This window comes from Lonchura striata, chromosome 1 (assembly GCF_046129695.1).
Source record: "Lonchura striata isolate bLonStr1 chromosome 1, bLonStr1.mat, whole genome shotgun sequence".
Lineage (NCBI taxonomy): Eukaryota > Metazoa > Chordata > Aves > Passeriformes > Estrildidae > Lonchura > Lonchura striata.
In genome coordinates, this window is record NC_134603.1 from 35,245,820 (window position 1) to 35,258,676 (window position 12,857).

General features: G+C 45.3%; 4 non-coding genes across 4 annotated transcripts; 2 read left to right on the plus strand and 2 right to left on the minus strand.

Moving 5' to 3' along the window:
• Positions 1-2,439: 2,439 nt before the first annotated feature.
• TRNAR-ACG (transfer RNA arginine (anticodon ACG)) lies at positions 2,440-2,512 on the plus strand. Its single transcript has one exon. It is a non-coding gene; the product is annotated as a tRNA-Arg (tRNA).
• Positions 2,513-6,189: 3,677 nt separating this feature from the next.
• TRNAY-GUA (transfer RNA tyrosine (anticodon GUA)) lies at positions 6,190-6,279 on the minus strand. The gene is given in 2 exon segments: positions 6,190-6,225; positions 6,243-6,279. It is a non-coding gene; the product is annotated as a tRNA-Tyr (tRNA).
• Positions 6,280-7,988: 1,709 nt separating this feature from the next.
• On the minus strand, positions 7,989-8,061 carry TRNAR-ACG (transfer RNA arginine (anticodon ACG)). The gene has a single exon. It is a non-coding gene; the product is annotated as a tRNA-Arg (tRNA).
• Positions 8,062-8,305: 244 nt separating this feature from the next.
• Positions 8,306-8,396, plus strand: TRNAY-GUA (transfer RNA tyrosine (anticodon GUA)). The gene is given in 2 exon segments: positions 8,306-8,342; positions 8,361-8,396. It is a non-coding gene; the product is annotated as a tRNA-Tyr (tRNA).
• The last annotated feature ends 4,461 nt before the right edge of the window (positions 8,397-12,857 follow it).

Consider the following 12,857-nt stretch of genomic DNA (forward strand, 5'->3'; position numbering starts at 1 on the left):
CCTCTATTCTGCCTGGCCTGGGCATGCAGTGGATCATCTCTCTGGCTGCCAGCTGAAGGAATAGGTGTGAGTCCAAGATGCCCAAGTAGAAAAAGGCAACACCACCACCCCTGCAAACTCTTGATTGCAATTATACCCTTCCTGTTGTTCTACACCCACCACCCATTTGGACACACTCACCCCTTTTCATTCACTTTGTGTTTTTTCTGGTTAATTCAGGGAAAAATAAAACACATTTGCAAGAGAGAAGCTATTGGCAAGTCTTTGCTTATGAAGGATCTGCTCCTCCCAGTTTATCCCCCTGCACTAGCCTCAGGCAGTCAGGAATAATTTGGCCTCATCTTCACTGCTCACCTTACTTGCACCTCACAAAGTAAAGTGAGTAAGAATGAAAATGAAGAGAGATTGGACTGAATAACAGGTCTAAAGCGAGCTGTCTCTGGACACAGACAGTGACTGTACCTCTCACCTACTGAATACATTCCCCACTTCTCACTCCTTGCTTCCACTCCATGCCTTTTTCTTCATTACCTCAGCACAACACTCCTCCTCCAGGCTGCAGTTTGGCAAGCACCTGCAAGAGGCTGAGCTGCCCTGGCCAGCAGGAGAGAACAGCCTGGGCCTCTCACCTACCTTGTGCTGGCCCTGACTGCAAGGTCTGGTCCCCTCATTAGCACCATCTGTGCTGATTCTGACCATTGGAAAACTATACACCTTGCTGGATTATCAAGGTGACCCGGATGCCTGGAGTGCCCACAGAAAACTATAACTAGGACAAAGCAAGCTCTATACTTTGGGGCAGTAGAGAAGAGGGAAGGAAAAGTGGGACCTCTTTACTTTGGACTAAAGAGCTGCCAAACAGGCTCATCCTCCTTTCAAACTTCATCCTCAAGTTCCTTATTATTATCCAGAACATAATGAATACCTTCAGTACCCCAGAAGATAATCTATTACTTGAAGGAGCACTCACAATCAAGTCAAGCCAAAAGCCATCACTTATGACAGTAGTCAGGCACAATCACTGCTGCCAGGAAGGTACAGGAGCAATGTGTGTTCAAATAGGGCTGTGGTAATTAACATCTGACTCCAGCAGCTCCCAGCATTTTCTGTGGTAGCAGGTTGCATGAATCTCATCCTGCTTCTAAGGAATGGAAAAAAGTGCCATGCAGGTTCTTTCCCAAGCTCCCTTATGACCAACACTGGTTACTGTTTTGGTTTGGTTTTCATTGACCTAATGAAACTAGGGCTGAATATGCAGAGGTTTTTTTTTCCAGTATCCTGGCTCTCTCTGGTACAGACCTGTTTATAAAAGCCTGAATAGACAACTGTCATGCCAGAACTCAAACATCAATCAAAGGCTACCATGGGAAAGAAGCTTGCAGCTCACTGACAACAAGTTATTATCAGTGATGGATCAACACATTTGACTGCCACAAGGTAAGCAAAGAGCTCAGAAAAGCAGGCAGCAAGCATCAGAGGTCTTGAAGCTGAATCCAAAATGTCATAAATCACCGTCTCTTCTTGGAAAAGCAGAATCTACTTTGCATGTGGCTGATGAGTGAAAACTGGAAAACAAGTTCTGTGACCTCATGGCCTTTGTGGAGCTTATCAAGTGACCAAGACCACAGTCACTGAGACACAGTCACTTTTGTGAAGCACCATTGTGAAGCTCTGTATGAATTCACAGGCAAAGCCTGTTCAGACTGTTCAAAGAGCATCGTTTCTGGCAGCTGCAGGAAAAAATTATGGGGTAGAGACCAAGAGTAGTTCAGAGGTCAGGGCAGGAACCAACACGCGGACATGAGTCAGGAGTGTTGTAACAGGAGAGGTATTGATGTGACAGTGGTGTGAAGACTACCTGGAAGATGAGGTGCTGATGGTCTCTGACTGCCTCCAGAGATGCTCTTACCCCTCAGAGCAGATCAGCTCTGTGTTAGTCCCAGACCTCCAGGCTCTGTCTGTCTGATGTGGGGTCCTTCTCGGAGGCAGGACCAGGTGTGGAGTGAAGGCTCATCTGCTACACAACCATGGAAGCAGCAGATTCCTCCTTCTCCCACCAGCTGGGATTCCTCCTCCAGACACCAGGGGAACAGGTGGGCTCTGCTGGCCCAAACAGGGGCAGGGAGACAACAGAGTTTATGAGTGAAGGGGCATGATACACCTGCCAGAATTTGGGAACTAGATGATATTATGATGTTTTTCCTGTTTTCCTTTCAGCATAGATATTGCAGCAGGTGACAAAATGGGACATTCTCAGCTTGCACTTGCAAAGCTTCTCCTCACAGTGAAGCAATACCAGATATGGAGCTTGGCTACACGTACTGGGATTTCCACTGTGTGACCTCTGCATTTTGATAATGCTGGGCATCAGAAGAGGTGTCCCTTGAGCCCCTACAGAAGGCTACAGCAGCACCCTCATGCAGGAGCAAAAACAGCTGGGGGCCAGTGGCGCAATGGATAACGCGTCTGACTACGGATCAGAAGATTGTAGGTTCGACTCCTACCTGGCTCGTTCTTTTCAGTTTTACACTCTTTCTCGCCTTCCTTACCCTGGTCTTCCCCTAGGCTCCCACCCACCCCCTTGTGCATAGCTGGAGGGAAAATTGCAAAGCTTGCGTAATTCAAAACAAAACAAAACAACCCTCAACAACCAAGCAGTTCAAAAGCTGGAGATGTGCTTCTGTGTTCCTTTATGTTGATAACCACGCATCCTGCTCAGCATCCTTGGGAATTTTCAATTGGGTCAACTCCACCTTCAAACAGACTTTATTTTGGAAAAGATTTTATTACATGGATCTTTCCCAACCCCACTGGGAATGTTCAATATTCATTTCTATTTCCAGCATCTTCCAGTTTTCCACTATCACACTCCAGCTTGGCTGACCTTGGAGGATGCTCATTTATCCAACTCCTCCTGCTGAAATGGGGCAGGGGAGTGTCCCAAGGAGATAAAAATCATGTCTAAGTGCCCAGGATGTGAGCTGAGAGAGCTGCAGATAGCTGAGTGACAGCTGGGTAACCCTAAAATCCCACTTAGGTCAGGTGAAGAGTAGGTACAAAAAGAAGCATGTGTTTGCAATATTCAAAATGGATACACTGACAAAGAGTACTCCAGTGGAGGAATAATAAAGTTTCAGGTACTAACAAAATCAGGAAAGTGCTCTCTTGTTTCCAGTAGTTTCCCGCCTTTATGATCAGCAGAACATCTTGTCTATGCATGTGCCACATATCTCAAAATGCATCCATCAGGAAGCATCTTGTTTTGCAGGAACATTTTAACCATCTCTCATTTGAAATCCTTCAGGCAGACTGAAACTCTTTACCCTCATACTCCCATGAGATTTATTCTGTTTTACCTTTCTCCAGCAAAAGAGACAACTTTTGTTTGAAATACAAACACACTTTTTCTTACAAGACAGGACCTGAAAATTTCCTTTCTGTTGCAGCAGATGTCCCCTATGCACCAATCAGGCTATTTAAAATCCCCTCATCCCTTGTTTGCCTGAAGTGTCCTACTCTGGTAACCAACCCAGTACATCAAAGTGAAATGTTGTATGATTGGGGTTTTCATAATCTTTGGCTTCTTTCATTATTAACTGATACAAATAATTTAATAGACTGTACATGCACAGATTGTTATTGGCCCTTGCTGGAGACAGATACAAAAATAATTATGCACTTGCAGGTGACTGTCAGTATTAATTTGCACCTAAATGAAGTATTTTACAAGTTACACTATTGAGCAAGGACTGAATAGTTTGCTACTGTAGTGAAAAACATTTAGTACCTTTAGATCCATAAGCATGTCCTACAAGAATGGGAAGCTGAGCCAAACAGTCAAAAGTCAAACAAATGTAGCAACCTGTAGCTGAAGAGGCAGAATAGTTGCTTAGCATAAAGTACGTCCTGAGATTGGGACATTTTGTGAGGGTTTTTGTTTTTTTGTGGTTTTTGTTTTGGTTTTTTTTTTTTTTTTTTTTTTTTTTTTTTTTTTTCATTCCTACATTTCATTATCCCTCAGGTGTATTACACTCTTACACAGAAATGCATGTCAATTCTTTCTGAGTGTGTGGGAGAGAAGAAATGTCTTGGAGATAGAGGGAGAAAGGAGATGATCCCTTCTCTTGAACAAAGTCTGTGTGTGCTTTTATTTTGTGAGCTATCCTTTAGGAAAAGTGAAAAGAGTTGCCACTGAATCAGTGCAAGAAAAAGTGAGGAACAAAGTGTGAGGGAACAAAGGAGTTTAGAGATGTTTATATATGAAGGGGTGAATCTTGGGAATAAAATAAATCTTTGGCCCTAAACAGAGTCTGTACCACACCAGGGAATGGCACAGGGATGTGCTTTTGGACTGTGGATTCAGATTTGACTGCTAGTGAGTATGAAGTTGTGTGGATGACAGACAGATAGGGAAATGGATGTCTTTCCTCAATTTGTGCTTACTGAGATGCCTCTGTTCTCTAAAAGGCAGGTTTTCACACCTGGGTTCTCATGGGACAGTTCCTGAGAGGGATGCACTGCACCATGCTGGAGGAGAAGGGAGGAAAGGTTGCTGGTGGTGTCTCTGTGTGTATCCATACATATGCACAAAAACACACTAATTAATAAAGGGGTATCTGGGGCCAGGGGCATGATGCACAAATAGAAGCAGTGTGCAGGTCTGACTCCTGCTGAGCTTCATAAATCTGTTTCCCTGCTGATAATCTTGCTTGTACTGTATTCCCACAGAGAGTAGGTCTTCCTTGCTCTCATATCTGAAATCTACCCCAGAGAAACACTCCCACTCAGAGAGAAGACTCACACGGGGTTCTGTTGAAGGAGAAAACTTCACTTCCATTCTCCCCCTGCTATGCAGACAGATTTGGACACTTTCAGACACGTTGACACTCTCCAAGCCAGGAGCTGCTGCCAAACATATTTTTCTGCACCCCACGTAACACCTGTAATGGAAAAGAAGACTTTAAGGAAAAAGGAACAATAGAACACAGGAGAGAAAAAAGCAGAGTATGAGTGCTGGCTGTCTTACTAACTATGTCCTAAGCAAGCCCACATTGGCCTGTATTAAACCCTGTCTGTGCAAGGACCTCTATGACCCCTCTCCTTCTGCTCCACATTCTGCTAGAACATCCCATGTCACCCTTTTTGGCACATCCAAAGGACCAAACATCACATCTGTCACCTTAAGTCAAGAGACAGTGGAGGACTTTCATCCACTCCTATCAGCCAGGGAAGCAGAGCCCTCCTTTGTAAGGATTATCTGCCATCACAGAAAAAGCCCAATTAGTACTGATTGTTTAGCATCACACAGAGCAACATGCAAAAAGAAGAGAGACTGTCCAGAGTGCAACACAAAGGATCACTACAGGAAAGAAGACCTTAACAAAACTAGCTAAGACTGAACTAAATTATCTTATTAATTATTTTTGGCTTCACATAGGAGAATGCCAAATATATATTATTAAACTGAGAGGGGATCTCATTAAATCATATATGTATCTCAGAAGTGGGTGCCACGAGGATGGGGCCAGACTCCTTTCAGCAGTGCCCAGTGACAGGACAAGGAGCAATATTCATAAACTAAAGAACCAGAAATTCCAGCTCAACCTGAGGAAGAGCTGGAATTGAGGGTGGCAGAGCACTGGAACAGGCTGCCAAGGGAGGTAATGGAATCTCCCTCTCTGGAGACATTCAGAACCCACCTGGATGCATTCCTGTGTAAACTGCTCTAGGTGATTCTACTTCAGCAGGGGGATCTCCAGAGGTCCCGTCCAATCTTAACAATTCTGTGATTACAATAATATATCATTTATTAAATATAATTAAATAATAATAGTTAATAATTAATTAGTAATTAGTAATTAAGAAAATCAATTATCAATTGTAATATATAATATATAATACTAATTAATTAATAATAGTTTTATTAAACCTAATAATAACTAATATTGTTATGGAAAACAACAAAACACTTCCAAAAGTATCCCTGCAAGACGTATTTCAGTATTTACTGCAGGACTGCCACGTCATTGCGGTATTTTCTTTTTTTTTTGTTTCCCCTCAGGAGAAAAAAAAAAAAAAAGAAAAGGTGAATTGCTTGTGTATCACACATGTTTGTAAATAGCTCTTCTTGGGCGGGAGCGAAGCCACACTCCGGCACTCCGGTACCAGACAAAAAAAAAAGTTAGCGTCTCCTTCGAGCCGGAATCGAACCAGCGACCTAAGGATTCCCGCGGGCCGCGCCTCTACAGTCCTCCGCTCTACCAGCTGAGCTATCGAAGGGACCTGGCGGCCGCCCCCCAGCGGCGGCACAAGGCACCGCCCCGCCCGCCGCGCCGCGCACGCTCCCGCCCGCGCGGCGGGAAGAGGCTCCGGCAGCCGGGCAGCGGCCGGCGCTGGCCCGAGGGCGGATGGCGGAACGGAATGGCCAGTGGACAGTGGAGCTTTGACTTTTTTTGCATACAAATATGTGTCGAGAAACAAAAGCAGGGCCCTTCACATCAACGCACACACATCGCTTCCGAGTGTTAGCAGCACCCGTGAGCTAGCGCAGTTATTTATCATACCCCAGTGAACCACTTTTTTTGGGACACTGGAATCCACACATTGCTGCGTCCAGTTCCACGGGCCTCAGCACAGGAAAGACGCGGAGCTGATGGAGCAAGTCCAGAGGAGAGACACAAAGTGATCAGAGGGTAGGAGCAACTCTCCTGTGAAGTCGGGCCAAGAGAATTCTGGTTGTTCAGCCTGGAGACGGCTCCCGGGAGACCTCAGAGCACTTTCCAGTACCTAAAGGAGCTCCAGCAGAGCTGGAGAGGGACTTTATGGGCATGTACTAACAGGACAAGGGGTAATGGCTTTGAACTGAAAAAGGGTAGGCTCAGACTAGATATAAGAAGACATTTTTTTACAGTGGGTTTCATGAAAACACTGGAAGAGGTTGCCCAGAAAGGTGGTGAATGTCCCCTCCCTGAAAACATCCATGGTCTGGGCCTCTGAGCAACCTGACTGAGTTGAAGATATCCAGTGTGCCTGCTCATTGCAGGAATGTTGGAAGTAGGTGGCCTTTAAAGGTCCCTTTCAACCCAAACCATTCTATGATTTAACACCTGGCTACTCTGAAGCTATAGTGTGCTCTCAAATCTGAACATTGGAAATGCCTTCCTTGCCTCTCCTGCTTGCAAGCTCTTCTTTATACACTGCACAGCCTTTGTTGCAAAATCACACACTTTTCATGCAACTACACAACACAGATGTTCCTGCTTTTCTGAAGGCTAAGGGCTAATTAGAATGTAAACAACATTCCTAATCACAGCAGGGTTGCTTGCTGCCTTCAGAGACCTCCTGGTTGTTTTCTTTGTTGTCACCTGTGAGAGTAACCACAGAAAGTCAGGACGATGTGGAGTATACTGCTCCTCTCCCAGGGCCAGAAGGTTTCTCCCCCATGCAATGTCATAGTGTGTTAATCGGGTTAATTTGGGAAAAAAAAAAAAAGAAAAATTTAAGCTTATAGTGGTGTTTTGCTTTGGAAACACAGCATTACCAGGCAGACACATGGGGTTAAACCACAGGATTTTAGGGAAGGGACCTGACAGATCCTTTGGTCCTAACCCACCTGTCGGGTCAGGGACACCTCCCACCACGAGGTGCTTGCCTTGTTCAGGCTTTATCAGGCCTTGCTCAAGGCCTAATCCTGCCTGGTCCCGAACACTGCCAGAGCTGGGAGCCCCACAGCCTCCCTGGGAAGCCTGCTGCCATGTCACCCGCCTGGCACCAAGGAATTTCTTCCTCATCTCTAATCTAAGCGTCCCCTCCCATTTTGTACCTGTCACCCCTTGTCCTGTCACTCAGTTCCTGACGAAGTCAGGATGATGAGATCAGATGAGAAAATGAAGAGAAAACAGACATGTAAGAAGACAGGATGGTGAGACCAGATGGAAAACCGGGACCCCTTCAACGGGCGATCACGGCCGAGAACAGAAAAACAGGTGCGAGCCAGGCAGGAGTCGAACCTACAATCTTCTGATCCGTAGTCAGACGCGTTATCCATTGCGCCACTGGCCCAGCACGCTCTCTGCCCGTCCCCGCCGTTCTCTATAGGCGAGAGCGACGGCCCCGCGCGCTCCCCACACCTCGCGCGCCCCTCAGGGCCCGGGTCTCGCCCCGCCCCTCCGGCAGGGGGCGCTCCCGGCGCTCCCGCCCTGCCCCGCGACCGCCGTAAGGCCCGCCGGCAGGCACTGCGTGCTGCGCATGCGCCAGGCGAGCTGGCTACCGCCTTGGTGCACGGCGCCGGCGTGAGTGGCAGGTCCCTTCGATAGCTCAGCTGGTAGAGCGGAGGACTGTAGAGGCTACGCCCCACGGGAATCCTTAGGTCGCTGGTTCGATTCCGGCTCGAAGGAGACGTTAACTTTTTTTCTGCCTTCTATGCAAAGTACTTTTTAACAATTGTCTTTTTAGCTTTCTGCAGATACGGTTGCTTTTCTAGAAGAGTTCCAGCCGCATTGCAAACCGAGCCTGTGTGCTGTGTCTCACTCTCAGGAGCGACTGTTCTTGCAGGAGCAGAGAATGCTGGGCTTAATGCAGGACTGCCAACACCTCCTCAATTTCTAAAGGAAAACGAGATGTGTGTTCATACTCCAGCATGCCACAAAGCAAGTCAGTGCAGGAGGATACCGGCTGAGATCCCTTTGTCTCATCGCAGTTAATTAGGACGTTGAAATTCTGAGGGTCATTTTTCCAAGTCCCCTCTCCTCTCTTCCAAATGTCTAGACACTTTTTACAGCAGAAGGCTGTATCTGTACATACTGCCACAAAAAGAATATATTTTCTTATCCAGCCAACTTAAGTGTTCAAGTCCAGGCTGGACAGGACACATCCCTGCCCACTGCTGGGGCTTAGAACTGAATGATATTTAAGGTCCCTTCCTACCCAACTCATACTAAGATTAGCATGCATTGACTCTGTCCCGTAATTGAAAATTGTGTGTCCTTACTGGGGTCTATCTATTACAGGTCTCAGCTACCACACAGTTGTCCTGTCTTACTGGCTTCCCAACCCCTGGGGCGGATGAAACTGGCACTAAGGACTGAGTCCTCTTGTACAAAACTCTGTACCCATTCATCTCTCAAAGTGAAAGGAGAAGCCAGATGTGATGAATGAGCTGACTTCAGTTTGTGGCGAGCAGAAAGGGGGTTATGATCATCTGTAGTCCTTCTCCCTGGTTTGTCACAGCACACTCTTTTCTCTTCTACGGGAAATGATAACATAGAAAAGAAAAAAATCAATAATTTTAACTGTGTTCAGTTTAGCATGCTTCTTCAATTCTTTTTAATGATTTTTTTCTATAAAGAGGCAGAGATTAAATTCTTTTTGACTGAAATCGTATCGGTATCCATTCTTATACCAGGTAGGCAAGCAAATTAAGTGACATACAATTTTGTTTGAAGTTTTTTGTATTAAGCATTGTGGCTTATACCACAAACTTGTTGTGGGAATTAAAAGTGCACAAACTACCTAAATTACTAGTTATATGGTGGTATACCTAATTTGTGTATGCTGCCTCTTCTGTTTGGTGTTTTGAGTTAATCTGGGTATGTGTTCATATCTAAGCACACAAAGGAACAGATCTTTGAGAATACATATGGCTAAAACGGCTGCCCCTTGTCCATTTTTCAAATTCTTGGGCTTTTGTGGTCACAGAGACTGGATACCAACCTAGTGACAAGTATTCCTGTCTTGTAGCATGCCCAGATTATCTGGCACTCTGTGCTGGCTCTTGAACAGATGCAAAACCCCAGAGTGAGGTGCTGGATATCTCAGGATGTCTGCTCTTGTCCTCAGCAGTGCCATGGTTCCACTCTCTGCACACACCTTTTGCCGGGGGAAATTGTTCCATATAGACGCTGATTCCAGGGAAACTACCGTGTTACATCACTTCGTCACACTGATGATTTCTTTTACAAGCATTCTGCATTAAATAAAGGACTTAAAATGTGAGGCCATGGCTCTGGCTGCTTTGCATGGGCAGGCATATCTGCTGCAATCCAAGAGCTAGTTCCTCTTCGGGGAAACCCTGAGTTGCCATTTGACACTTGCCAGGGAGCAAAGGCATAACCTGGGCCAGCTGTCTTAACGGCTTCTCTAGCTGTTACTGGAATGAAGTTGTTGATAGTGTGGCAAGGTAAAGGGAATGCTACAATTCATACATACAACCTTTATTAGTCAGAGTGATAGCCAAGGTAGATTTGTATACATGAAAGTTTAAATATAAATAAATGTAGCAAAACAGAGAAAAAATTGAGACTCTGTACATTTTGAGAAAGTTTTTGGGTTTGCAACTGAACTGTACACAAAAGCAGATAATGTTAGTATGTGTTCATGTTAGAAACTTTTCTGAAAAGCAAACAAAGGAATAAAATCACATTGAAGAGCTAAATCCTGAAATCCTTTTGTCATTCTATCTCCACATGTCCTCAGAATATCTGATCTTCACATCAATGAGAGACACAAATGCTCTGGTATTTAAAAACTAAGTTGCCCATTTGAAATTAAACCATGACTTCAGACACTCTTTAAGATGCAAGTACTGGACAACCCCCTCAGAGGCTTGGTCACTGGTTTGTTCTGACATTTTTTTGCTAACTGACATGCTAACTAATGTGTTGTGGCTCTTCTGTACAGAACCCTGTGTCTATCAAACATGTAGCAGCTTGTCTATTTTTGCTTCACACTGTAAGATCAAGTCATAAATCTTTCCCATGAAAAAGCTCTCATTTAGAAAGTGTAAATAAGAACCACACGACTTGCAGTACCTCTCAAGCCCATGGAGAAAATTTCCTTAATTTTGGTGAACTTTGGCTCTGGCCCTGTAGACCCATCAGAACTGTTGCATGTGAAAGAATTTCCCAATTGCTTTTGCTATTATTGGATTTACTTCTTCCTCCCTGGCTTTAAGCCTGCTCTGTAGCTATTGTTGAAATCAAGGGTACAATTCCCAGTAACTTCCGTGGAAAAAGGAGGATGGATTTCACATGGGAAAGGATTCCATGTATAATACATAGCTTTACACCAGACTTTTCTCCCAGTGCCTCTTTCAGCTCTCTGCTGGAAATAGTCTCTAGGTAACATTTAGACATTTTCACACTAAATTTCTCTACCAGACAGTGAAACTTAAGAAATTACTTCACCTGCAGATTTGTTATGTACTATGTGCTCTCCCTACTCCTTCACTTAGGATAATATCCTACACCAGAACAAACACTCTGAAAAGGGGAATAGTGAAGAAAGGCAAAAGAAAGTCAAAAGAGGAGTGTGTGTGCTGGTGTCCACAGCACATACGCAGTCTCTGGGCTCTGCCCCTCTGACAGAACCCCAGCACTGTCTGATCCATCCCCCTGATGGGAAGATGTGCAGCACTTGGCTTCCACTGGAAAGACATGCCTTTGGGGTCATGTCTTCTCAGTGCCAGTCTCTTTTTCCTGGCACCACTGGGTTGGATGGGCACATCCTCAGTGGCAGGTAAGAAGGCAGTCTGGAATTATGTACATACACATGGTTTCCAAATTCATTGCAACCGAGGACAAAGAGAAGCCTGTGGGTAGGAGCGAAACAAGTGCCTGTGCACAACTCCAGCCATGCCAGTGTCTTCCCTCTTTTCTGAAGCAGAAAACCAGGCCATTTCTGAGGGCAATGTGATGGCCTTCCCCTGTGCCTGCATCCAGAGAACAGATATGTAACTTGAACAGGAAGTAATGGTCTTGAAAATATACTTGTGTTATGGGACTTTTAAAGAAATATTGAAAGTAGTATGTCTTGACTTTGGTGTTACAGCTGGTTCTATAAAACACATTATTTTCCCAATACATTTAGCTGAATGACATTTGATGTCAAAGGTGAGAATAGAAGGTAGATAACAATGTTTTACAACTGTGGGATCCAATTTTAAGCAAGGGAACAACATTTTCATCTAGTTATATATTCACAAGTCTGTATAATTTAGTGGAACATTGTCACCCCCTTTAGACCAGAGCATGCAAAAATAGCCAATACACAGAACTGACAATGATTGATGTAAAATTATCAATAAGGAGAAATTCAGCTGCCTCAGGCTTAAACTACTATGTCAAATCAGTGAGGTGCTAAGATTAAGATCTAAGAGGTATTCCATTTCCTCTTACAAATTAGTGGCCTAAGTTCTTCATGCTTCCTTCAGCCATACCCACATGTATCTCCACTGATTTGTGCAGTGGTATATGTGAACGTACACCTCATTCCTGCCTCTTTATTTAAAATCATGCCATGTGCTCTTAAAGCTCCTGTGTGTGTCAGGAGGTTTCAGTCTTACCCCAATGAGCTGGTGAGGAGGACCATCACTCCTTTGCTGCTTGCTTTCCCTGCCAAGTCCTTGCTGCTCCCACAGCCCCAGCGCCTGTGCCGGTGCGCTGGCTCCCAGCCCAGCGCCAGCAGGGCAGCAGGGCCACAAGCCAAGGGCATGGTGGGATAAGCCAGCTGGCAGAAAGCTGTTGGCTGGGAACCAAAAGGAGGAGCTCTGCCACAGCCCTGTAGGAGGAGGAGACTCTGGGACACCCCAGAGTTTGTAGCTTTTGCTGGGGAAGACAGAGAGCCTATATGTGCTTCTGCACAAGGCTCCTGGATTTGGAGTGACTTGCACTGTAACAGCCATCAGAAAAATCTCTCTTTGTCTTGGCTCAGGATTTATAATTGCCAGAGCTGGGTCCCAGCAAGCCACTAGCTGTCCTCCAAAGAGCATGTCTTCTCTGGGAAGGACAGCCTCATCTGTCTTGCTAACAACTTTCTCCCAGAGACCTGCTAAAGAGCACTTCTGGGGCTTCCTCACAGGA